Source organism: Suricata suricatta, chromosome 8 (assembly GCF_006229205.1).
Source record: "Suricata suricatta isolate VVHF042 chromosome 8, meerkat_22Aug2017_6uvM2_HiC, whole genome shotgun sequence".
NCBI classification, from domain to species: Eukaryota; Metazoa; Chordata; class Mammalia; order Carnivora; family Herpestidae; genus Suricata; species Suricata suricatta.
In genome coordinates this window covers 94,202,246-94,226,856 of record NC_043707.1, presented here as the reverse complement: position 1 = coordinate 94,226,856, position 24,611 = coordinate 94,202,246, and positions in this window count along the sequence as shown.

The window sequence follows — 24,611 nt, the reverse complement described above, 5'->3', positions numbered from 1 at the left end:
AGGTCCATCTGTCTAAATGCCTCTTACACTAAGGATGGTTGCCATCTGTTTTCTAATCCCCACAGGGCAGCAAATAAGAGCTCGAATTCTAAAATGTAAGATTTAAGTTGATCTGAGGAAGAATTTCTTATCTATTGTAGTCTTATTATTTGTAAGTGCAAGTAAATGAAGGCACATTATGGACTTTTCTGTAAGACCTAAAAACAGGATGATCTTCTCCACTTAAGGAAAGTGGCTGAAGAGTGGGCCTATGTAAAGACTGAGGTGGACAAGATGGTCATTAAAACCCTGAAGGCCACAGGAGGCCATGGCTTCCTGGAGTGCAGATAGTATTCATAGCTATTTGTGAAAAGCAGTAGGAAAGATCTCACCATATGGAAAAGATTCACAATTTGAGACTGTGTGTAGAAGACAGTGTAAATACAGAGGGAGCTGGAAGGCTGGAAGACATCTCTTTAGCAATATGCTTTCTGAAACCCAAGACACCTGTTTTGCTGAATTGGGTAGGAAACCTGGAGAGACTATACTTTCTTGTAAGGATTTTCCTGGAGATTTCCATGACTTCCTGCCTTCATGTTTAGCCCAAGCCAAGAAGCACACAGAAGTACAGAGACAACAGAGCAGAAGAGAAAAATTTATAGGACACTTTATGAAAGTTTAATGTCAGAAACCCACTTCACATTTGGCTTCATTTCTGTGTTTGATGATTGGTTTAGATTGGTGAGATGATAAGTTTAAAGGAATTGATCTCGCCATCCCGAAAAACATGCTTTTAGCACTGTACCTATACCTCTACTGATGGTAAATATGTAACAACTGGCTCTCTGAGGAAAAAGAAAACAAAAAAATTAAAAGCACGGATTTGTAGAGTTTGCCAGTTTTCCTGGTATAAGTTTTTCCACCAAGGGCATTTTCAGACTATCATCAGGGTGGCACTAAATGCAGACCTGTGATGGGGGGCAGATTCTTGGGAATCTGCTTCAGCACACAGCTGTATCTTCTTCACAATATTTGCTACCCTCACTATTGCACTCTAGCCTCATACATACCTTATCTTCTCCATTTTATTGTAAACATGAATGTCTGGCTCTACTACTTAAGTGCTTTGTTTTCTTTTCTGATTCATCTCTGTTTTCCACAATGCCTAGTATTTGTCTGGTGCTTGAATATTCATTGAGAGAATCTCAGACCAAATGAATGAGCTTTTAAATTTTAAATTCCACTGAGGTCCAGTAGTGAAGAGCAAGACCTTATTTAGTAGCATTTCCCCCCGAATTTCAGAAGTTTCAAGGTATGGAAGATGCCATTAGCTAATTTGCCTCACTTTCTTGGTAGCTAAACCCCAATTTTGTCTAGTTATTAGGCAGTAGTTTACTCAAGGAATGTGGGTGTTCCCCTAACCAACATGCTCTAGACTTCAGAGCACGTATACAAAGAACAAATGATCTAATTCTTTCAACAATATGCATGTGCAAATCTTTTGGGAGACTTTAGGAAATACTCCCCTCCACAGTTAACAGAGTTGAACCAAAGGAAAAACTCTCATTTTATCTTTTTATAGACATGGGCATGTAGCACTTAGATCTGTGCAGAATCCTGGGGTTCTTTAGGGAAATCCAGGAGAATCACAAAGAAACTAACCTAGAACTTGGACTATTGATCAGAGGAATTAATAGACCCAAAAGTGCCCACTGACTCCTTGTTATATGTGACAACAAATCTATGTTGTTTGAACCACATTCAATTGGGTATTCCATTATTTAAAATCTGAAAGCCTGCAAATGAATCTACTCCATTATACATTGTGTAGATTTCTTTACTTTTTTCATTTTATGCAAGTTCTCCATTGACTGGGTTCTACTTACCTTTGCTATTTTCTACTTCATCACATCTCAAGCAAGTTAAGTACCTCTATGCCATGTGACTTCTTGTCTTTGCTCAAGCATTTTCCTTCTTTAGGATATACACACTAAATTATCTCTTACCTTCAGCCCTCCAGTCCCCTAAATTATATAGTCTACTTGGAAAATTCCTGTTAACACTTTAAGACGCATCTTCTCAACCTACTCCATCAAAAAGATTTCCTTTAGTCTATCTCTAATAACTAATTACTTCATTATCAATGCTCCATACTATACCATATATGTACCGTGATTGTACTTAAGTTATTTATTTTCTCATCTCTTCTATTAGTGTATCTCTGCCCCCTTCCCCTTTTCTCTGTGTGTGCGTGCGTGTATGTGTGTAATGCTGGTAATTTTAAATGAATGGACATTTATAGACATACCTAAATACTGTGTTTCATTAAACTTAAGATGCATTCTTAATTTATAGATTCCTAAAAAGAAGAAAAAATGCATTTAAATGAACAACGAATTGCCATCAATTGAAAGATACTCCCAATTTCAGAGACCAAAAAAAAAGGTTATCTTAAAAATAAAGGAAAACCCCACACTGAAAGTGTTCATAGATCAAAAATAATAATTTTTGTTTTTGAAATATGATGATGGTGACTATAGGTTTAAGACAGATATATTTTTCACCTTTTTTCAATAAACTTAAACCTGGTTTATGTAACAAAATATCACACACTGGGTGGCTTAAACAACAGGAAAATGCCTCTTATAGTTGTGTAGGCTAGAAGTCTGAAGTCAAGGTCTTTGCATGGTGTCCTTCTGAGGAAAGGAACGGTTCTAGGCCTCTCTCCTTGGCTTGTAGATGGCTGTCATCCACCTGTGCCTTCTTTACACCATCTTTCCTGTGTGTGTGATTCTGTCTCCAAATTTCCCCTCTGTATAAGAACATCAATCATATTAAATTAGGACCTCATTTTAATTTGATTGCTGTATTAATACACTATCTCCAAAAGAGCTCACATTCTGACATCCTGGAGATTAGGACTTCCAACATATAAATTTCAGGGAGACAATTCAGTCCATAACACTTTGTGAAAGCTGTGACTTAAAAGCATTTGTTTTTCTACTGTGCCAAATATGCTTTTTCAAGGAAATATTTAAACATATAGGATGATGTTTACTGTTGTGAAGAGATTCCCCTGGCACACTGGGGGAAAAAACAGTTAAGGACTAGCCTCCTGGTCATGGATTCACTTGTTATTTATGAGGGAAAAGAATTCCTACCATTGTAGCCTGACTGGAAGCTCTTGTTCCATCCAGTCTAACAATTTTTGAAAATAAAATACAAGGAAGAGAGACAACAACAACATGTTACTTAAAACAACAGTGAAATATATCATAATTTAAAATAATTAAATGCATATTCTTATATACTGCTGAAGTGAGGTGTGAGTATAAATTAGTACTATCTTTCTGCAGGCAAAAGTTCAGAAAAATATTTTAAAATTGCCTATACCCTTTACTTGGAAATGTCACATCTGGGACTACACTCAAAGGAAATTAGAGGTGTGCACACAGGTGCATATACCAAGGTGTTTTTTACTAAAAGTATTTACAGAAATACCGATAAATAAAAATAAAGCAACTAAAATATATACCAATAGGGAACTGATTAAATACATTATTGTACATCTATATGGCTGACCACTAGGCAGTCTTTAAAAACTATATTGTAAAAAATATTTAGTATCATATATCAGCATAAGTGAAAAACAGCTGAAAATACTATATACAGTATAATTCCATTTTGGTTAAAAGAATAAGAGTAACTATTTCTGAAAGAGTGCTGAATTAAATCAGTAAGTGCTTACCTCTGACTGTTGGATCAGGAGTGATTATTTTTCTTGAGTTTTTGGTTTTGGTTGGAGCATCTGTTACACTTTCAATTTAAATAAAGAGTATTGTCTTACATAAGAAGTGACCATTTACATTACAATTTAGTAATCATCCCATGTGACAAAAAAATCAAGTTAGTTTTGGAAAGGGCTTGTGTTTCCAAGGCTATTTTTATCCACTTTCTAAAATATACATTTGAGGGGTGCCTGGGTGGCTCAGTCGGTTAAGCATCCGGCTTCAGCTCAGGTCATGATCTCCTGGTTCCTGGATTTGAGCCCTGCATCAGGCTCTGTGCTGACAGCTAGCTCAGAGCGTGGAGCCTGTCTTCAGATTCAGATTCTGTGACTCTCTCTCTCTCTGACCTCCCCTGTTCATGCTCTCTCTCTCTCTCTCTCTCTCTCTCTCTCTTTCTCTCTCTCTCTCTCTCTCTCTCTCTCTCTGTCTCCCTCTCTAAAATAAATAAAAACAGGAAAATAAAATACATTTGAGTCCATTTTGCCTGGAACTTCAGGAGCCATAACATTATGGCAAGAATAAGAAGTCTGTAGAGAACAGAAACATGGAGTCGAATGACCAGCTCAGACAAATCTGTGAAGACACCACATCCCTGAGAGGGAGCCTCAGACTTCTCTCATTTATGAAAATACGTTTTTCCTCTAATTCCTATTTTCTGAATTCAGAAGAGAACAATTTAGAGCCATGATTTCCACCCCAACCCCACCCCCCACCAAATTTTGTAGATTGCTACTGCAAAAGATCCTATGATACTATTCCAAATTCTAGAAATTCTAAATGTGATCTGTTTTAGGGTCATCACTTCCCTAATCCCAGCAGAGACATAAAACTATAGAATGAAATAAACACATTATGCAACCTTATAATAAAAATAATAATCCTACTTCCCATTTGTATATATGCATTTTATAAATTACAAACATTTTCACATTTATTTCATTTTCTCATTAAAAAATCCCTGTGATGAGGGAAGGAAAATCCAATTTGTCTTCATTTCACATTCAAGGGAAAATGCTCAGAAAGGTTAGATGATTTGCCCAAAGCACACAGTTGACAAACAGGGCATGCTGCATAATTAGTGGGCTTAGTGCAAAATGAAAAATTGGGTCCCGTCTTCAAAAAAAGCAGGAAAAAGTGCCTTTAAAGGTAGAGGCTAAATGGTAAACCCTTTTGCTTCTTTTTTTCCCTGTGGCCTCTCAATCTGCTCTCATGTTTGGTAGTTAATGCTGGAGACTCTCAGGGTGAGTGCACGGCCTCACTAGTGCCCAGGGACCTACTCTACATGCACCCTGCCTGTAGCTTGGTTCTCCCTCCTGCCAGTCCACTGAGTGTCCACTGCCTAAACCCATCATGGACTTGTAACATTTAAGGAGCTACAACTTCATTCTGGTATGTGTTCAGTACTTGGATCCAGGATGGGTGAGAGCCCCTGCAGAGTCACTTGGCAAACGTGCTTTGGCATGGTCAGTCTGGAAGGGGGTGGCCATCACTATGCCCTACTCCATGGTGCTGCAAGGACCATAACCGAACTTTTCATCACCCATATTCATATTCTAGTTGGTGCAGAGAATGATCTTGGGTGAGGGAAGGTAGGGGGAGGCCAGGCTGGGTTCAGGGTGGCAAGAGGGCCATGTGGCCAAGAACATATCTTAGAGAAGCAATTGGAAGTGGGACCACATGAGACCTGGTGCTCTAAGCCCAGGGCACTTGCTGTCTTGTCCCATCAGACTTGACTTAACATAAATTCAAAGATAAATTGTTAGGCATTTCTAGAAGGTGGCTACAGAGCATTAAACCCCAGGCACAGGGCCCTCTGAATGTGGAAACTAGCTGAAAGTGGCAGAATAGGGACTACAACATGGGTCTTTCAATTCATCACTCATTTAATCCTTGTAACCAGTCACTCCTGTAGGTATTTATCACACACATTTGCAAATATAAGGAAATGTGCCAAACATTACACAGCTTGTAAGTGGCTGAGTTTGAACTTAGGGAAGAGTCCCTATTCTTAGCTACTAAAATGTATTGTCCAAGAAATGTGAAATTACTCAGCCCCTAAGGAATTTTAAAACCCAGCACCCTTATTCTCGCCTTTAGGAAAATCCGTAATGGTTTTAGATTATATTTCATGAGTGTTGTTTAAAAATCCATCCTTGGGGTGCCTGGGTGGCTCAGTCGGTTAAGCCTCCGACTTCGGCTCAGGTCAGATCTCACGTTGGTGGGTTCGAGCCCCGCGTCAGGCTCTGTGCTGACAGCTAGCTCAGAGTCTGGAGCCTGCTTCCTGTTCTGTGTCTCCTTCTCTCTCTGCCCCTGCTCTGTCTCTCTCTGTATCAAAAATAAATAAAACTTTAAAAAAATCCATCCTTAAAATGCATAAGAAGCGATTTCCCCAAAATCTTTGCTGCTATCCACGTGGGATTTCATAATTATTGAATTCCACATTTTTGTTTCCTTCGCCTTTGTGTTAAAGAATCAGAAGACTGAGCAGTGTGTTACCAGCACCCCTCTCAGCCTTGTCCAGCAGGGTTTTGATTCTTGAAGAGTTGATACTTTACCAGTCCTCTGGAGAGAATTAAGATCATTTATTATTACTACTATTTTTAACTAAGGCTTGGGGTCCTGAGTTACAGAACTTAGTAGGTACAGCATGAGGAGGATATTTGGAGCTCCAAAATCCAAAGCTGTTGAATGAGGGTGTTTACTCTGAGGTTCCGCCAGGAACAAGGATCCAACATCTACATTGCTTTCTAATGACACCCTGGGGATATGCCGGTCTCCAGAAGGAAATGGGCACTGGACATCTTGGTGCTCACCTTCAGCCATGACTCTCTCTGATCAATTTTGAAATGACAGAAACAGAGCTCTGTGATGGTAAAGGAACATAGTCTTGGGCACTGATATTTCAAGATAACTAGTGTGGATAAGACCAGGATGCTTGCCTTGAATATTCCAGACAGTGTTATACTCTAAGAGAACCACCTTGAATGAGGGAGAGAGTCCTATGACTGAGACTGAGACAGGATTCAGGCTCAGAGCGGATTAAATGACAATACAGAAATTAAATGTATATTTTGGGGGCACCTGGCTGGCTCAGTCGATTGAGCATCTGGCTCTTGGTTCTGGCTCAGGTCATGATTTTGCAGTTTCGTGAGTTTGAGCCCCACATCTGGCTCTATGCTGGCAGTGTGGATCCTGCTTGGGATTCTCTCTTGTTCCCTTTCTCTCTGCCCCTCCCTTGCTCATGCTGTCACTGTGTCTCTCAGAAGAAATAAACTTAAAGAAATGTATATTTTTGTACTCCAAGTTCCTTACCACACCAGTGATACAGGGGAGAACAATCTGGTCAGTGGCAGGATAAGCAAGCTCATATTGCCTTTTGCTTCAAGTTGGCCTCCTTTTATTGCTGTACCCTCTCAGAGATAAACCCACCAGGCTGTGATTCCCATCTTGAAGAGGTAAAAGATGGGTTCTCTTGTCTTTCAAAGTTTTCCATTCCTCTCTGCATTTCTTTGTCCACAAGAAAAAGCAAATACAATCACAGAATTGCACTAAAGCATCAGTAAAACGAGAGGAGGGGGATGGGGGAAGTGTGTATTGAAGGTGCTGTAACTACATACCAGACACCCTAAATGCATTGTCTTCTTTAATTCTCAAAAGATTTCCAAAGTGGGGCTATGATCATATGCAGAGATGGAAAACCTGAGGTTCACAAAGGTAAGAGTTTGCCAGAGGTCATTTCTGTAGGAGGTGGTAGTGATAAACTCCTCTCTGAGGCTGGCGGATTCCAGAGACTATGTTCTTCATCAGTTATGACAAGAAACACAAAAATGGGAAACAAAGAGAAGGAAACACTCTCTCGTGTGGTAGAGGTCTGCACTTCAGAGAAATGCTCTGGTGGAAGGCTTATTGGAATGTTGTTAGGGAGGGAAGTTTGCAGGTTGTTGGACTTGATATGCATTCTAGTGCCTTGCATCATCCCCAAGATGCCATTTTTGACTGATTCACCAAACACGTGTCAAATAGTCCTCTAAACCTATTGTGCAGAGAGTCTTCAGAAAGACTAGAGACTTCTAATTTTTTCCCCTGCAAAATGTGAATGCATGCACTTCTTACATATAATGGTAACAATGAAATCAAGTAAAATCCAGTTTGCCTTAGACATTTAATCCTGATCCAACTCAGCCTAGTAACAGGGTGCCTTAAAGATGCCCTTAAAGGGGCACCTGAGTGGCTCAGTTAGTTAAGCATCTGACTTTAACTCAGGTCATGAGCTCGTGAGTTTGAGCCCCGCATCGGGCTCTGTGCTGTGCTGACAGCTCAGAGCCTGGAGCCTGCTTTAGATTCTGTGCGTCTGTCTCTCTCTCTGCCCCTCCCCATCTTGTGTGCTCTCTCTCAATCTCTCTCTCTCTCTCTGTCTCTCTCTCTCTCTCTCACAAAAATAAATAACATTAAAAAGAAGATGCCCTTAAAGACATAAGGCAAAAACCTACCTAAAAATAAGCTGAGAAATTAAGGAAACCTGCATGTAAAACGTAGTAACCTTCTTTTTCAAGTCATTTCAATAATTCTAAAAGAGCAGACAGCTCTCAACGCAAAAGGCCATATATAAAATGGTGAGCCCTTCCCAAGTGACTAAGAAATGTGCATGTAAGAGAATTTTATGCAATTATGTTCAGGGAATATTAAGCCTTAATTAATGTATTGGTGATTTCAATAATAAAATGCCCAGTGTTGTCTAAGAACAAATGGAAAGCATTAAACCAATGGTTAGATTTATGGCTGAATAAATCAAGCATGTTGTCAAATTCATGAGGGAAATCTCTCCACCTATATGTGTCCTTGGTTCTATAGAGAGCTCCCTCCCAAAATGCCAGACCTGCTGTCAGTGACGCTTTACAGTCATGAATTGTGACTCTTGCAATGCATTAAATTATAGATAGGGGGTTTTCTGGTGAGCTGTGTGCCTGGAAAGTGACCCTAAGTACAGAATCCCTGGGTTTGCCTCATCTAGTCACTTGTGTACATCTGTCCATGTGCTTCGGGGGTATTAGACTTCAGGAGATGGGGTGGGAATAAGGCTGGGTGCTGAGTTAATGGAGAAGAGAAGCAGCTGCATTGAAACATATAAAAAACAAAGAGCCAAAAAAAAGATTTTTTTTCTTATGAATATATTTAACGTGTTAAACAGATTCTGGCAATTTCCTGATGGCTCCAAAAGAAGCCTGATCTGAGATTTTCACAGAGAGTGTTCCAGGCTCTGAATCCTGTACTCGTGTATTGAGGCACATCTGCTACAGAGAGGAAGCAATGAATAATTAACTCGGCCTCCACATCACCGCCATAGATTACGGCGTCTTGACTTCTGGACTGCCTTGCACAACATAAACCATTTAGAAAACTCGGTTACTCTCTTTCCTTTTAAATTTGTCTTGCTATCACTTACCATTTAAAAGGGTAAATCTTTCTGTAGTTTTAATTAAAGCATTTAAAATAATTTACATTGAAATCATATGTGCTCGGGTCTGTCAGAATTGATGCTTTAATAACATGCCATCCCTTTCTCCATTGCCCTGAAATCTGTTAAAATTACCACTAAACTAATTGGGAACAAAGTTGTCAAATGCATGCAGTTCTGACAGTTTGTCTTTCTGCAAACTGCCGACAGATTGCAAGTTACGCATGTGTTGAGCAGATGGGTAAGTTAAAAGGAACACCAAAAAAAAAAAAAAAAGCAATTTATTAAATCACCTGGAACCAGCAGCTCCAGTCCAAAAATAGTGAGAATGAAATATAGCAGGAGCTGGGAGTGCTGGCACTAGAATATACCAGAAGTTACCGGTTACAAAACAAGATAAACATTTGGAGATGCCTCAGCTGTGTTACAGAATAATGAGGAGTTATTTAACCCGATATAGATTACCAGCCAAAATTAATTTAGGGTGCAGCTTTTTTGGAAAATGATTTCCAAAGTGATTGCTTTAACCCTTTAATGTCTTCTCATTATCATGGGAGGGCAGGCACGATTTCCTTCCTGTCTCCTTCTCGGAGCCCTCAACACATATTCACATGCATGTATGCACCTACACTTTTGCATGCATAACACTCTGGCATACAGGTATACACACCTCCACATTCATCTACACATGCACATGTGCACACTCTCTCACTGACAGTGTATACACATGCACATGCGTATATGTGATCTCAGGTGCGTATGTGCACACAGCTGTGAGATATATATATACCTATACATCAAATATCTATCAACCTGTATCTACCTATATCTATTATTTATCATCTATCTATCTAATCTATCTATCTATCTATCTATCATCTATCATCTATCTATCAATCATCATCTACCTATCTACTTATTTATGATTATGTCCATGAGAGTTTGCTTGTTTTCCATCAAAGAGTTACCAAGCCTATAGCTGCTGTTAGCATAATTGCTTTCATGTGTTCCATGGGGAAACTATCCAGGCAGGAGATTGGGAAGAGCTAAGGTAACCATGGGGAGGAGGAGAAGAGGGATAAGGGGCCTCTTCGGCAGGACTCCATAGAGTAACTCTGTGTGATCAAAACTTTTGAGATGTGTTCCTTGAAGGCTCATGTGGCTTAGGAACCAACAAATATAGAGGACATGTCTTAACCAATATTGGCCTCATTTAGGAAATCTGGGCCTCTATAAAATCATCAGTTCAGTTTTTAAAGGACAATAAATCTAAAATAAAGATATATACTGTGTCTACAGAAGCTATTGAGAGACCCAGAGGCCCAGAAAATTAACTCTCTTTCTGTTCCTGGAACAGACCAATACAATTACTTGAAGGACAATTTCTTGCTGGGAATGCAGGTGATCAGTGATGAAGAGCCAAGAAGGGTGAGTGTGCCCAGGTTCCTGAAAGCAGTGCGGTGGGATTCGGGTATTCAAATTGGTGTTCACCCTGGCTCACCCCATTTGCTTTACTTTCTGGGAATGTCATCCACTTTCATACTTTGGGCCACCATATAGTCTGATGACTTGCAAATCTGTATCTCCAGCCTTCATTATTCTTACTTGGAGTCAGTATCCTGTATTGAAATGCCTGTGGCAAATCACTGCATGAGCATTACTCAGGTCTCTCAAGCTCCCAGGGTTCAAAAAGGAATTCCTGAATTCTCTCACCTCCTCAAACGTATTTCTTGTGTTCACTGTGTTATTCATATCACTCTGTCCTTTATTATTCAAGATAGAAACATGGGAATAATCCTTAAGTCACCACTCTTCTCCATTAGCCATAGCCAGTCATCACATCTTTCCAGTTTTGACACACTAGTGTTCCTACAAATCAGTCCTTTCTACTCTATTTATAACAGAATATCTCCATTTTAGATTTTCCTCATTTATTTCATGGATATGAGTGTAGGTCTTCCTTTCTTAAAGGTTCATATCTCCTCTGATCCATTTTCCATATAGTTGCTAGACTGACTTATCTGAAATTCAGATCAGACCATGTGACTCCACCTTGCTGTGATGGACCTTCTGTTTGCCTCTGTAGGTCTGATCTCTGCCCTTCTCCAGTGTTGCTGGCACTGAAAGGGGCAGACATTGTCCAGCTACAGAGTGGTGTGATTGTATTCTTCTCTTAAAGGCCACAGCTCCTGTTGAATTACCTTCTCCTTCATCTCTAGCTTCAGCTGGAGCTCTCTCCAGGACCCAGGAAGGTCTTCCACCCTTTGTCCTTTAGAGCCCAAGGTCCCACCCTTTGTCTCTCTTTGTCCTGCATTGTTAGTGTCTCCTTGACCCCATCCACAGCTCTGTAGGTGGTCCCTTTATTACACTTTCTTCAATTATATTTTTGGAGGTGACATCTATTTCTTCCTGGGGTCCCTACTGGTACACTCCTTCATTGACAATAAAATTTGAATTTAAAAATTATAATATGGCAAACAAGATCTTTGAATTCTAGGCCTTAACAGCTTCTCCACTCCCCTGGCCCTTGCCCTCACCAACTTAGCTGTTTGAGCTCCCCACATACAATGTACTGTTTTATGCTTCTGTAACTATGCCCTTGCCCTTCCCATGCATGAAATGGACTCTTAGCCCCCAGACTCTTCCCCACTTCCACATCCATACTTTCTCCAGTTCTGGCTTCTTTTTCCTTAAAGATGCAACTCAGGTATCACCTCCTCCAGAAAATCCCCCAAGTCCTTGGTGTCCCTTTGGTCAAAAGCTGTGGTCAAAAGTTTTCATAGACTCAAAGAATATTAACATACTAAAGACTCTGGGAATTTGCTTGTTAAGAAGACTTGTTAATCTATTTTTACCCAGATTTCCCCAAAGTTACTTGAAAACCTAAATTAATTTTCAGATCCTTTTGTCTTTTCTTCCTCTCCGTCCTCTCTTTCTCCTTCTCCCCTCCTACACTTCCTCTTCTCCTCCTGCTTCTTCTTTCTCCCCTTCCTCCTTCTCCTCTTCTTCTTCTTCTTCCTCTTCCTCTTCTTCTTCCCTCTCCTCTCTCTGTTTTCTCTTTCTTCTTTCCTCTGCTAAACAATTTACTAGATTATCTTATTTAACTTAAACAACAATTTTATAAGGTAGGCCCTATTATTATGACCATTTATAAGCTGAGGAAAGTGAGAAGCAAGGAAGTTGAAAGTTTATTCAATAGGAGATCAACTGGCAAGTGAAGGAGCCTAAATGTCAATGCAGAGTCTCACTCCAGAATCTATACCCTTAATAATAATATTAAAGGCAGGCTCCGTTTATGTTCTAGGTGTTAGTTATGCTTAAAGCATATCTGTGAATGTGTATACCTATATATATATATTCTCCCTCTCTCTCTATATATATTATCCTCACATATGAATAGTAATAATTATATAAGAGTTTGTCAAAAGTAAAGAGCCAGCCATTATGTTTTAACTTAATAGATTAGATTAAATGTAATATTCAGCTTGCAAGCCAGAGTTAAATTCAGGAGCCCTCAGTGTGCTTCTTAAGATCAAACAAGTCAGAGCACCCAGGTGGCTCAGTAAGTTAAGCGTCTGACTTTGGCTCAGGTCATGATCTCACGGTTTGTGGGTTCAAACCCCATGTTGGGCTCTGTGCTGACAGCTGAGAGCTTAGAGCCCGCTTCAGATTCTGTGTCTCCCTCTTTCTTTCTGCCCCTCCCCTGCATATGATCTGTCTCTCAGAAATAACAGGTAAACGCTTTTTTAAAAAATCAAACAAGTTAATATTTGCTCAGTAGTTCACTCTTCAGTATGGCACTTTCATACATAGAGCTTGGGAGTAACAGAAATATTAAAGTCTTTGAAATAAGTTTAGAACAAATCAGAAATAAAACCTACATATTTTCCAAAACAACTCAAAATATTTTGAATAGTATGGTCCTAGTCAGGAAGCTTCAATTGTCCATGGAGACAAAGGCAAATTCATATGCAGGAAAATGCAGCTATTCCAAGATTCTTGGAGGATCTTCTATTATTGTGAAGCTCATCATCATCAACTAAGCAGACAGTTTTTGAGAGAATGCAAAATAGGCAGTGAGATAAGAAGGGGAAACTTTTCAGCAAGTCATATTAGTGTTTCAAATTCTCAATACATTGATATACGTTATGACCAAACATCATAATTTACTAATATTTTAACTGTCATAAAATAACTAATACACAAGTGCTTGTGTAAACTGAAATGCAATGTACAATTGCAAGATTTTATTATGCTTATCCATTAAGGTGACATGCAGTTAAAAGTCTATATCAAAGCTATTTTGTTACTCATGTGCCGACTCACATGTGGACTCTCCACTGTTTCCTAAGAAGGGTAGACATCAGAATTATCAGAGAAGCTTTTTGAAACACATAAGTCTGAAATTTGCACTAGAAGATTCTGACTCAGTAGTTCTGGAATGAGCCCTACCTTATATTTACTGGAAAAATCTCCCTGGATGCATCTGATGTCCACCCATCTTTTGTATAGAATGGGCTAGGCTACACAGCAGTAACCAAAATCCCCCACCCAAATCTCAATGACTCCATGTTACAGAAGCTTATTTCTTGCTCGTGCCACATGGAAAGTGTAGATTAGCAGGAAAGTTGCTAATCATCCTGGTCACTGAGGGATCCACATTGCCTAAAACTTCATCTAGAGACTAGGACCATAACAGCACTGGGAAGGGGATGGACTGAATCATGGGTTGGTTTTTAAAACCTCTGCATGGAAGCAACGTCTCTTATGTTTGATGGCCGGAGCAAGTCACATGTCCATATTTAACTTCAAAGCAGTGGACGATTCTATTTCTACCATGTGCTTGGAATGGAACATACTTGAAAATATTTGTGAATAACATTGGTGGCTGCCAAAATCTCTGATTAAGAATGATTGAATTCAGTCTCTTTGGATTCCAAGAAAAGAAAAAAAGCACAGAGAAATTAAGCGAATTTCCAAACTTACACAGCTGACAGACCTTGAATTAGCATAATGGTCTCCTTACTGCAACTATTTTCTTAAATTATTCCAACTAATTTAACCTGCTTCTCTTACTACATATTTTTCTCTTATTTCTTCCCTTTTGTTAGAAGTTTTCAAAATCAGAAAAATTTCTTCCCCTAACACATAACTTAGGGTTTGTGATTTATTTGATGGCAGTTTTAAATAAGATGTTTTTAACCCCACTTAGAAAGAGTCCACTTTCATGATTTATTACAACTTTCTTTCCCTGGTTAATTAAACTCATTTCTTAGGAAATGACTCATGGCTAATCACGCTAAGAATAAAATTAGTTATATTGCCCCCTTTGTTATAAAATGAGTGTAAATAACTTTTAAGGCAATTTTTCTAAAATCAAAAAACATGTAATAGTCCCAATTCAGCAACATTATGTAAAATAGCCGACTCAGGGAGTAGTAAATCCAGATGCTGTCCTATTACTGCAGGAAACAAGGCAGAAATTTACATTCCTTTATTATTAAACCAAGCTCTATCAATTGAATTTCTTTGTGAGAATACTGTATTTTGGAGGGTTAAACTACCATTAAAAAATTCCTAGACTAAAACCTGTTGTACAGTTTCTTTGCCCACTGGAGAGATATAAAACCATTACACTTAAGTATCATAATAGCTAGCATATGCTATTTCTTAGAAATGACACCACCATCTGGATTAAGGTCCACTGATGATTTCATACACTACTCCAGCTTTCTTCGGGTAGAGAGAGGCCTAACTGTTCCAACTTTAACTACCCTGTTGTACTAATGAAAAATAATAAAAGGTTACACTTAATGTTTGACCTACTTACTGGAGATCACATACTGCTTTATAAATAAATTATATAATCATCATAGTAGCTGGGAACACAGAAGGCAAGCCAGATGCCTGTGTTAAGAAAGGAGTTAGGGCCCATATTCATCTCCCAATACTGTCTGTGTCTAACCCAGCAGAATATGGGTTTTCCTGGTTGCTAGAAGCACTGTTCTGCCGTGGAAACCTACCTGCCTTGTGTTCAAATCCTGACTCTGCTGTTTGCCATTTAGGAGACCTTGGCTTAGCCCCGAATCTTTCTGAGACTCAATTCCTCACCTATAAATTAGGAATAATTCTAACTATGATAAATTTGTTAGGATGCTTAAGGATCATGACTATCGAATCTCTAGCAAAGTACCTCTTTTATACAGTAACAGATTAGGAAACCATGGCTATGATTAGGCTATGATTATTTTTCCTCTTTCTAGTCATCTTTATTTCCTTCAAGCTGAGCACAGAGAAGCAAATGGACAGATTAAGACCAAGGATGAGATCAGCATGTGGCAGGAGAAGTCGAATTGCAGGTATGATAAGACCAAATTACACGTTCTATGCCTATTTCTAGAATGGCTTTCTCACGTGGCAGAATCATCGACAATCAAATTACACTGCTCTGTATAAAGCAGTAGCAATATTGGTTTCTCTTTGTGTAAGCCATCCTCATGGTGGCTCTCCTTAAAGGTCATTTGGTTAACTCTCACAGGAAAACCAGTTGAGTCTTTTAGATTCACTGAAATCATTAAACATATGAGTGAGTGAGGGTGGGGATTTGTGGTGGGGAGGGTAAAAGAGGAAAAGAAGGAAACCCTCTCACCTGACTGCTTCCTCACTAGCCCCTTGCCTATTGTCATTCACACAGCAAACCTTCTGGGCCAATCCATCTGACTGGCTGTGCAGGGGATGGGGCAGCCTGGATAATTGATGGACTCAATCTGACCAGGCACAGGTGGCACGGAGACGGCATACAGCAGCTTCTCGGGTTTGCCAGTGCCATCTGTTGCCATAAGAACATCTGTCGTCAAGGTCACCCTGTCACCCTCTGTTAAAGTTACAGGTTTGGTGAGTAGGATAATGTCACCTAAGAAGAAGGGGTATGTATGTTGGGGGCTGGGAGGAAAGAGAGAAAGAAGGACCAAGATACACAAAGACAACAGAAATCTTGTTGTTTTTTTCAATTGTGAAGAATGAATAGTAATGACAGGAAGAATTACTGAATAATTAAAATGAGAAAAAGCACACATAATTTTAAAGAAGAACTTCCTTGGAAAAGATTTGCCAAAAGATTATTGTCATTGTTTTCTCTAGCTAACACCTTAGCTCCTTTCATAGTGTCAGAACATTTTTACCAGAGGCACACAATTGAAAAAGATATGATATGTAATTACAGGACCTACTTGTAAAGAAAAATATTCCTCCCAGCTCGCTAGCTCTAAGAACAATTTTTTGATATGCTCCTTTTGTATAAATACATTTGATTAAGCACCTACATGTGTGTGTGTGTGTGTGTGTGTGTGCATGTGTGCGAGTGTGTGTGTGTGTGTACTCACAGCATGTTCAGGGAGGAGCAGCGTGGAAGGGGCTGTTGCATTTATCAAAGTATTTAACTGGCATTTGAGCTTTGCTCTGCTGCCAGAGAGAATGACCCATTTGTTAATAAAGAACAATTAAGTTAATAGACTCAAATGAGCTGATGGACAAAGTACTGTAATGGAAGCAAATGCAATATTGGATTTTTAAGCAGCGACTATTACATGTGGCGGGACTTCCAGCAGCAACGGTTCAGCTTTCCCTCCCTGTTTGTTGCTGACGCTTTTTAAAGCAATTTCACCCAGTGGCAAAGAAACATCATTCCCATCTGTTTAGGAAGTGCGGCTTTACTTATTGGACCAATATTGCTGGCACCATGGGCTTTCAGGGACTTAATGATTGCCATTGCATGGTGAGATGGGGAGGGGGGGAGATAATCTGCTCGATTTTATGAAATATACTCACATCTAAACCCATAAAACCCAAAGGGCAGTAGAGAAAACCAAAACAGTTTTTCAGTAAAGGGGAAGGTCAGGGAAGGAATAGACAAAAGAGCAGATGAACTCTAGTTTTATCTGTACCTTTTAGCCCAGTCACCAAACACCATGGAGGACATTAAAATGGGGCTCTTGGAAAGAAACAACATGTTTATAGCCAACTGGAATTTTAATTGTTGATTGTGTAGAGGGTATACAGAATTCAGTTTGTTCCCTGACTCAGTTGTTTCATGTTTTGATTGTAAGAACAAAATAACTGTTTGGCAGTGGTTAAGGGTAGTTTTGCCTCCACTCTTTCCTCCAGTTTGTGCCACCAGGAGGATGTTTCTTCATCATCTCTTTTTGGTCCTCTATCCCAAGTCTGATAAAACAGGTAATATAAGCACAGACCAAAAATTCAAGGATAATAGTCATAAATACTGATTTCTATGCTCCGGCTTTCAAAATTATTTAGGGGCATATACTTGAATTTATATTCTAAATAGAGCAATTAATTGGCTTCATAAAGTTCACAAAAATTATTTTTTCCTTATTAGCAAAGTTAGGTTCTTATAGTGCTAGAACTCTTTCATATGATGATATTCATGTCAAGGAGACTCTTCCCTGAGTTATGATGTAGTTGATGAATTTGGACTACTAATGGACCACATGATCCTAGGAAAGTCACTTAACATCTCTTGGGAATTCTGCAACCAACTGCCCATCCAAGTCTGAATTCCATAAGAGCAGCTGAGTTGCATATATCTTACTCCTTCCAGCCCATAAACGCAAGCCACGTTCCCGGCTTTGTCCTTTGATCCCCTGTCAGAGCTCATTCTTGTCTTTGTCAGCTCTGTGCCCTAGTTCTCTACTCGAAGCTTGACAATTGTCTCTGGTCTCTCCAGATCTGTTAATCTGAGCAGGGTCCCTTCCAGGACTTCATGCCCTGTTAATGTCGCATATTGGGGAAACAAATGACTCTCATGTTTTGGGGCATAGACTTTAAAGTCACTCTGAGCAGTTGGACACTTACCAGCTGAGTGACCTTAGGCAAGTTTCTTAACCTTCCAGCCTTGAATTGGTCATCTGTAAAGTGAGATTTTAAGTGGTAATTATCAAGTAGAATTCCTGCATATTAAATGACTGACATAATGCCTGACATATAGCAAGGGGCAAATAAATGGTTGGTATTAATATTATCAATCTTTAGCTTAAACTATTATTCAGAGCTCAGTATCATGATTTATGGAATATAAATATTTTGAACTCCTGACCTAATTCCAAGAATTTCCTTTCATATGGTTCCTTCCCGAAAGCAAGAGTTTAGGCTAAGCTTGGTTCCCTACTATGTTGCAGTTGATTTAAATAAGTCTATCTTTACATCTCTAAGTCTGGAGTATGCGGGAGGTGTTGTCCTTCAGTGGTTCTCAACCTGTATTCTAATATGCACAAACACCTGCACAGAAAGGATGTGCTTCACTGTGAAAGGACAAGAAAGCAAAACAGAGCTGTTTAGTTTTTTTGGTCCGTAGACCATCTGAAATATGGTCTTATGGCTAAAAGATTTGAAACCTACTGTATTTGATGGTCCCCAAGATCCCATTCAGCATTAATATATTAACTTCTAGACTACAACTAAATATATTTCATGCTAACCAATAAGAGGCAGCAAACATATTATAATAAGTAAACATATATTATTTCCTTGATGATTCAAGGAGTTCATTAGGAACACTGGAGTTTTTGAAATGTTGCAAAGAAAGGACTTTAGGCTACTCTAGGCTTTTTTTTTTCCCTATAGTAAACATACTCAGACTGTGTATGTCTTTGAATGTTCTTATTAGATGTTTCTTTTCTTTTTTTTTTGCCATCTTCCTTGCCTCTTTTAATTTGCTGCTTCCACTGTACTGTCAAATGAGACTCAATAATGAACCATGTTAGTTGCATGTGTCATTGAAGGTAATGACTTTATGAGTGAGGACACCAAGATCTATCCTTCATTAGACACCTGCATGGTTTTTGTCAATTGGCTACACCATGGCTTTAGGTAAGGGACTTGTTTTCTGTATTTAGGCTTTGTGCTCTACAGGGAGGATGGGTTGGTAAGTATTTAATACCAGTTGAGACTGGAATAGCCCCAATTTGTAGAATTGGCTGATTTCCATGGTGTAAATAATCTGACCATGTCTGCCATTGAGGTAGCAGTGAACATAGACTTTGTTATACATGACATTGGGAAGAGATGAGCACAGTCTACTACTATACCTAAGACACTGTCAAGTGAAGTAACCTGCTACTCTGCTAACATTAACATTCACCTGCATATTCAACGCTTTGAAATGTGGGATCTCAGAAAGACTGAGCCCTCTGTAGTATTCCTAATTGGTACTTTTTTTTTCTTCTACAGAGATTTGCTTCTTTTTACATTTAATGTTTATTAGTAGCTCATAGGTGTTAGATGATGTGCTAAACATTTTATGTGAATCCACTCATTCAGTCATGTAATACCTCTGAGGCAAGGATTGGGATTAATTTCAGAAACTGGACATTTCAAAAATGAATAAACTGAGGCTTAGAGTAGTTGAGTAATTTACCAAAGTGCCCACAGCTAGTTAGAGATAGAACAGGAATTCTGATTCAGACACTCTGGCTTAAAATCCCACATGTTAATTGTGAACCAACTTTGTAACAACATAGCACATTTGACTTGTGATTCTTTGCTAACAAACATGTGTACCCTTCATTGATGATTATTTATCCATTACTAGATGTAAATTGTAACTTGTAGTAATCTCTTGATATGGTGCATGAAAAATGTCATGTAAATTTATTTTTGGCAAAGGAAAGAAAAGGAGGGGGATATAAATATTCAAAACTTCATAACTTGCATATTGATCCTTTCAATTGGCTCTTCCTCTCATATTCCCTCTTTACTTTTTTACTGAAATTGCAATCCCAATTGTTACGCAAGTTACACAGTATGCTCAACCGAAGTCAGTGGATCATTGTGAAAAACAAAGGAGAAAATCAAAGTCTGATCATATTTATCAATGTTTTGAAATTCAAAAGCACCATAACAGAATATTGGTCTTCAAATAATATGCCAGTGGCCATCACACAGCCACATAATTTAAGTAACCATAAATGCAATGTCACATTATAGAGGGCTTCTAATTTAATTGAATTTAAAATAGGCCAAAGTCAGTCATTTATATCTCTCTGCATAGATTATAGTTAGAATTACTTACCAGAAAATAAAAACAAAGCATAATATTCAGAATGATGGCCAACCCTTTTTAAAAATGAAAATATTGCCCTCAATGACTTATTCCACTGGAATGCAAAAAAAAAAAAAAACAAAACAAAACAACACAACAATGAAATTAATTATTATTTATATAATCAGTGGGTATGGACAAGTTTAAGTTGACACTCAACAAATCAATTCCCTTTAAAAGTCAGTAAGTGAAATATTTAGTTTTGTTTAACACAGTTCTTCTCCCTTGTAATGATTCTCAGTGTTCTTCTCTCTCCTTGTATTAAGGAAAAAACCTAAGAGTGGATCTTTCCCATGTGTACCACAGCCATTTTAAAATAAAATAAGGGGTGTGTGTGTGTGTGTGTGTGTGTGTGTGTGTGTGTGTGTGTAGGTGTGTGTGCATGTGTGTATGTACTGACATCGCTTTTACAGATGAAAATAGAAGAACTCTAACCTCAGAAGCACATGCCAGTTAGCAGGGTTGGGGAAAGTTCAGGTGCTGAGGGAATACACCTTTTCCCCTCTTATCCCACATCCAATTAAAACCAGGTAACCCTAGAATCTGCTTCTGATCGTCTCCAGATAATTACACTTGGACAAGAATTTAGGTAATGCTCAACTGCTGAAAATTAACATACACATTTCTCTACATGTACTTGCGGAAAGGGAGAGATAAAGCCACATGCAAAATCTTTCCGAAAATTTAGCCAGACCTCATTCATATCCACATATTTCATGTCACATTAACTCATCCAGCCTGACACCCAAAGCTACACCCTCCAGCTGACTGGCAAGGTTAGGCTTTAGCTTTTTAATAACCTTCTTATACATATAGGCCTATATATCCAGGATCTATGAAGTACACAGATGATTATTTAGGATTAATGGATCATCCAAAGTGCCAGTTGGCACGTTTTGAGAAAAAAGTGTAACAAATGCAGCTGTTTACTAATAAATAAAGCCTCAGCTGTAAGAGAAATAAATTAGATGCATTTAATTGGTAGGCTGCAAACCTCCCCTCTTTATTACAATGCCGCTTCTTGTTATTTTATGATGTCAGGGTAGATGGCAGACTGACAGAGTGTTTATGAGTCACAGTTTGCAGATGGCACTCTTGGTTCTCGGCAGCTATGAGCACAAGTAGCATGAGGCCTCAATAGCAGATTTTGCCAAAGACGACCCCCTGAGAATTAGCTGTCTCCATGTCTCTGGTGCCAATCCCTCCCTGGCAGAACTCTATTTCACAAACCCACCTTCGATAAATCGTGGCTGCCTTGGCAGGGAATTAAGAGAACTCACACTGAAGAATGCCCTCATCTCCAGGTGATCCCTTTGTCATTGCAGAGGAGGCCTGTGCCATGATTCTCAGAGCAGCCTTCCTGCGGCTTCTTACAGGGGAGGATGACCAAGGATCTGGCAGGACACAGCCCCCTCCCTCTTCCTACTTACTTGGCTCTCCTCGCCTGCCCTCCCTCCAGCTGACAGGAGTGATTTCCTGTCTCTCGAGCACAGCATAAGGTCCTTGCACTTGGGATTCAGAGCTCCCCTAACTAATGACAGCTTTGTCATCGTACAGCTGGGGATGGAGGGGGGAGGGGTCACCCCTGCCTGAGGAGCTGAAGCTTCACAGCTTCTGTACTCCCTGCATTCTCCCTGGTCACTAGTCACTTCTAGGGCTGGGGAACAGCACACAGGAGACATGCAGTCATAATTGTCAACAGATTTGTACATTTTTGTCGCCAGTTATACTCATAATGGATTTTTATTCTAGTGGGTGTTTTCATTAGAAAAATAGGAATGATCAAGCCCCTTTGGAGAGAAGAGAGTATATTCTGAACACATAATAATAGTAATGATACGGTTAATGATAATAGTCATAATATTAATATCAGAAGCTACCATTTATTGAGTATTTACTATGGGATAGACTAAAATCACTTTCCTCAGGATTATACAGATTATCTTATGACACTTTAAAACACATCAGCATGACTCCCTCTTTGTCTCTTGTTTCCTTTTCCTACCTTCCAGCGTTCAGTCATGTGAGCCCTGGCCATGTGTCCAGGAGGGCCCTGAGAGAAATCTTTAGATCACGGCCATCTCATTCCCTCTTTTCCACTGCGTCTGATAGGGATCCAGTGAAGGGGGTCCAATCTCTCCAGCTGTCTCTTGAAGCTTGGGCAGTTAAAAATGGCATCTTAAGGTCAAGCTGGACGAGGTAAAGAAAGCACACAAACAAAAATAAATGTGGTTGGTTGGTTGGTTGATTGGACAGTTTCAAAAACAGTTTGGGAAACCTTAGGTAGGGAAGGAATCAAACTCAGATTTTTCACTTTAGATGAAGGCTCATGTCTCACCCAATTGATTCATTTAAAATAAGGGGAGAGACATCTCTGTTACATAAAATAAGTGTGCATTCCTCTAAAGATCAAGCACAAGGCAAACATTTCTGTTTTCATACATCATAGCAAAGTCTCTCTAATTAGCACAAAAAGGGATTGCATAAAAATGTACATACATGCATACATAATAGATAAATAAAATTGGAGGCATTGAGATTGAGAGAGGTTGTAAAATTATCTTTATTTGCAAAGCATGACCCGTTATGTAGAAAATCCTAAGGAATCTGTTTAAAAAATACAGTAAATGAGTTTAGCATGATCACAGCATACAAGATCAGTATAGAAAAACCAATTGTGTCTCTATATGCTAACAATGAACAGTCTGGACATGAAATTAAGAAAACAATTACGATTACAAAACAATTACAATTACAATGGCATTACAAAGAACAAAATACTTAGGAATATATTTAGCAAACGATGTGTCAGGCTTGTATACAGAAAACTACAAACCGTTGAAAAAAATTAAAGATCTAAATAAAGTGAGATATATTCATGGATTGGCAGACTCAATATTGCTAATTAGCAATGCTTCTCAAATTGATCTACAGGTTCAATTTAATCCCCAGCAAAATCCTTAAGCTGTTTGCTTTTTTTTCCAGAACTTGACAAGCTGCTTCTAAAATTTATATGGAAACGCAGAGGACCCAGAAAAACCAAAACAATTTTGAACACAAAGAAAAAAGTTGGAGGACTCACACTTTCCAATTATGAAATTTACTATAAAGCTACAGTAATCAAGACCTTGTGGTCCTGGAGTAAGATTAGATACATAGATCAATGAAACAGAATTTAGAGTTCAGAATGACAACCTCATATTTATGGTTAATTAATTTTGTGACAAAGATGGTAAGGCAATTCTATAACCTTTCAGCCAATGGTATAGTTGCTTGGATATACTCATACAAAAAGATTAATTTAGATGCTTACCTTGGACCATAAGAAAATTAACTCAAAATGGACCATAGACTAAGTAAGAGAGCTGACACCGTAAGATTTCCAGAATCAAACATGGGGAAATTAGAATGGCTTGTGAGGGAGAGAGTTTTCCTCGGGAGTTAACACTGAAGAGAAATTGGATCTAAATGAGGGAATGAGCTATAAAGGTCTGGAGGAAGAATATGCCAGACTCCAGGCACACGGAAGAGCAGTTGCAGATGCTCAAAGGTGAAAGTAAATCATGCATTTTTAGGAAGTAAGGAGCCAATATGGTGTGTTCTATTGTGATGTGAAGCTAAACAAAAATCTCTTAGGCAGGACATGAAACGTACTGCCTATTAAGAGAAAATTAACAAAAAGGGCTTAAAAATGAAAAGCTTCTTTTTTAAAAATTTAATTTTTTTTAATGTTTGTTTTTGAGAGAAGGAAAGAGAGACAGAGTGCAAGCAGGGGTGAAAGGGACCAGAGAGAGGGGGAAAATAGAATCCAAAGCAGGCACCAGGCTCTGAGCTGTCAGCACAGAGCCCCATAAGGGGCTGGAACCCACAAACCATGAGATCATGACCCTAGCAGAAGTTGGAAGCTTAACTCACTGAGCCACCCAGATGCACCCCAAATGAAAAGCTTCTAATTTGGGAAAGATACCGTTAAGAAAATGAAGTGTTAAGCTACAGAGTTGGGGAAAATACCTGCTAATCTTACATTTGGCAAAGACCTTGTACCAGAAAATAGAATCTCTGCAGCCTAATAATCTAAAAACAAATACATCAGAAGTAGGCAAAAGATTTAAACAGACATATCACAAAAGAAGACATTTGGGTGGCCAACAGATACATACAGTTTGCTCAAGGTCACTAGTTACCATGGTGATGCAAACTAAGGCACCAGAAGAGGCCAGTACACACCCACTAAAGTGGCCACAATTAAAATGAATGACAAAACTAAGTTTTC